At 36.6% G+C, this 3,776-nt stretch overlaps 1 pseudogene; it reads left to right on the forward strand.

The window, feature by feature from the left end:
* The first annotated feature begins 2,362 nt into the window (after positions 1-2,362).
* Positions 2,363-3,389, forward strand: LOC139440144 (histone-lysine N-methyltransferase SETMAR-like; annotated as a pseudogene).
* The last annotated feature ends 387 nt before the right edge of the window (positions 3,390-3,776 follow it).

The following is a 3,776-nucleotide window of genomic DNA, read 5'->3' on the forward strand; positions in this document are numbered from 1 at the left end:
CAGAAGGCTATTGATCATGCTAAAAGTCTTGGTAAACTTAATTCATTTTCTAAGTAGTTCACGTACCTGTAAGATAAAAGAATGGCTTTCTTAAGTACTGTCTTTATTTTGCTTGCCAAATGCTTGATAGTTGTTGCCTGTACTGTCTTTGTGAGTTTATGTCTAGAGCATTGCCTCTTCTAGCAAAACCACCTCCATGGGAAAACTGGGCTTGGCAATTTTTACCAAACCCAATTTGCTATCACAGTCACTCCCTAAAATTAACCACGAGCATAAAGGAGTTGAAGAGAGAATGCTGTTTCCCAACAACTTTGAAAGGATGCAGGCTTTGAAGGCACCTGGCCTTTCTCACTGTTATGGTCCAGTATGTCATGGCCAGTCCCCTTTTTGGACCTGCTTTCCACCATCCTTTTTATGCCTTTAGTAAGACCATGTATCTTCAAAAGTCTAGCTAAATTTTATTTCTTCCAGAATTAACACCTTCCAGAACAAGGTATTAGTCATGCAGGGATTTCATCCAGTTCTAACCACAGTGCCAGACTCTTCTTCCCTCAACTACAACAGACTAGCCAGAGAGTTTTACACCCTGTCATGAAGAGCTGTCTCTAACCAGCAGGAAACATCTGCAGAAGAATGCCCATCACCCTTCAGCTCCCTTAATAATAAGGGTATAAGGGGGGAAGTTGAGGAAACAAAGAAGGCAACTGAGACCCAGCAGACAACATGGTCAGCAGACCACGTGGCTGTGAGATCCCACCTGGAAACCTCCTGGGGAAAGGCTGCTGGAAGATCCTGCAAGACCCTGGTTACATGATCTCATTTGGAGCTCTTTCCAGTGTCAAGGAGATGCCCTGATATCCCCAAACAGGCTTCCTCATTTGTCCCCTGAGAACTAACAGGCAGGGATTATAATGCAGTCAATCAGAGCAGCAAAGAGCTGGGGCCCTCCCCAACGTTATGAAGGAAGAGGAGTAAAGGTTTTAAAAGGCCTAACATGGGGCACCCATGTGCACATTTCACTCTGCAGCATGCCTGTAGTCCATGAGTAGAACTGTACTCTTTTCTTGTTTCTTAATAAACTCTTTACTCTCTTGCTTCCTCTATGTCCTTAAATTCTTTATGCAAAATAACCCAAGAATTTATAATCCCAGAACCCAAAGCCTTCTGCCAAAAATATATTTCACAAACTTGAAAACATAAAATCTCCAATAGGAAAATAAATCTCAAAACACAACAAATGAAGCAAAACAACAGAAAGCAAAGCTATTATTATTTGCTGTGCAATGTATCATTTTCATTTACTCTGAGGTCTGACTGCCAATTCTATTCACCTAATACCAAATAAATTCTTATATTCTGTGGGGTTAAACATTATATTAGGAAATCCTGCCTTGTTCCAAGATTAAAAATAGCTGCAAACCATAGTAGGCTATTTTTTTTTAATTAAATGAACTTTCCAAAGTCATGGAGCAAATGATAAAGACAATTAAGTCGTACAAAATGTGTGTGGATCTTTGAAGATGCATTATTCGCTTCACTTGAGGGCATCTAATGTTTCCCCAAAAGTTATTTTGATGGAAGGAAGGAGAAATATTTAACTCTCAAGTTCATGTGTGAATCAGTGTCAACTGTTACATTTTGGGGGAAGCTAATTGAGATTGAATAATTCAGGAGGTTGAGTGCAGCAGAGGAGTTACAGTGCCTGAAGTTAGCCATTTGGAATTGTACTGAAAACAAACAAAACAAACTTAATGGTTGTTAAATAGCTAGTTTCACAGGGAGAAGGAAATATATTACCAAGCAACAACAGATTGTAACACAGGATAATTTATAATAAAAAATGTCAGTTTGTTACTTTGAAAGTACTAAGAGTAAGATGTATGACCTATTAGTTATTAAACATATTTCCACTTTTAAACACCAAGAGAAAATATCTGAACTTTTGAATGAGAAAGTTTTAAAAGTGTTAACTCTAATGAAAAACAAATGATTCAATATTCTGCTTTCTTTTCCCATCACATGTTATCATACAAAATTAAAATATAATAATGGTGTAGGATGTGGTATAAATTATTCAGAGGAAAAGGGAGAGGATTCATTTAATATTGGGATATCCATCACATCTGTTAAATAATCTTTACTGCAGCTGTCAACTAATTGACAAGGAAATAAATGAGCTTTTAACTATTAGTCTGGTGCAAAAGTAATTGTGGTTTTGCATTGTTGAAATTTGCCATTTGATATTGGAATATGTTCTTTAATGTGGTTATGTTTTACATCATTTTAATGTGCATTTCTCGCTTATTATCATTTTTTGCTAATAACTTATTACCTGCTGCTTATTTTATTTTTATTTTAGACTATGGAAATGATGTTAGACAAAAAGAAAATTCAAGCAATTTTCTTATTTGAGTTCAAAATGGGTCATAAAGCTGCAGAGACAACTCACATCAAGAACGCATTTGGCCAGGAACTGCTAATGAACGTACAGTACAATGGTGGTTCAAGAAGTTTTGTAAATGAGACAAGAGACTTGAAGGTGAGGAGCATAGGGGCTGGTCAACGGAAATTGACAATGACCAATTGAGAGCAATCATTGATCCTTTTACAACTACACAAAAAGTTGCCAAAGAACTCAGCATTGACCATTCTGTGGTTATTTGGCATTTGAAGCAAATTGGAAAGGTGAAAAAGCTCTATAAATGGGTGCCTCAGGAACTGACAAAAAATTTTTTAAAAAATCGTCTTGAAGTGTCTTCTTATTCTACATAATAACAAACCATTTCTCGATCAGATTGAGATGTGAGATGAAAAGTGGATTTTATATGACAACTGACAGCTAGCAATGACCAGCTCAGTGGTTGGACTGAGAAGAAGCTCTAAAGCACTTCCCAAAGCCAGACTTGCACCATAAAAAGATCATGACCATGGTCAATGTTAGGTGGTCTGCTGCTGGTCTGATTTATTACAGTTTTCTGAATCCTGACAAAACCATTACATCTGAGAAGTATTCTCAGCAAATCGATGAGATGCACCAAAAACTGCAACACCTGTATCCATCATTGGTCAACAGAAAGGGCCCAATTCTTCTCCACAACAATACCTGACTGCATGTCTCACAATCAATGCTTCAAAAATTGAACAAATTGGGCTATGAAGTCTTGTCTCATCCACCATATTCACCTGATCTCTCAACAACCAAATACCACTTTTTCAAGCATCTCAACAACTTTTGAAAGGGAAAACACTTCCACAACCATCAGGATGCAGAAAATGTTTTCCAAGAATTCGTCAAATACCAAAGCATGGATTTTTATGCTACAGGAATAAACAAACTTATTTCTCATTGGCAAAAATGTGTCAATTGTAATGGTACCAATTTTGATTAATAAAGATGTGTTTGAGCCTAGTTATAATAACTTAAAATTCATGGTCCAAAACAACATTCATTTTGCACCATCCTATTATTTCATGATGCAAGTATTCTGGTCTTTATTGCTTTGAACTTCTAAGATTGACATTTGAATTTATCAGGAAAAAAAGTTGAGGCTCTACCATATGTTTCATACACTTAGAGTGAGGGGAAGAGAAAAAAGATAATATTAAATGACCACCCACCATGTTCCATCTGCCTTGCAAGACATTTTAGCTTGTTATCTCATTGAATTTTCTTCACAACCATGTACATTGCATTTGTATACCCATTTCATGGTTGATAAGAAGTTCACAAACTATGTAATTTGTCTGAGGTCATAAAGCTGGTTAATCCTTCAACT

This window comes from Dasypus novemcinctus, chromosome 2, assembly GCF_030445035.2.
Source record: "Dasypus novemcinctus isolate mDasNov1 chromosome 2, mDasNov1.1.hap2, whole genome shotgun sequence".
NCBI classification, from domain to species: Eukaryota; Metazoa; Chordata; class Mammalia; order Cingulata; family Dasypodidae; genus Dasypus; species Dasypus novemcinctus.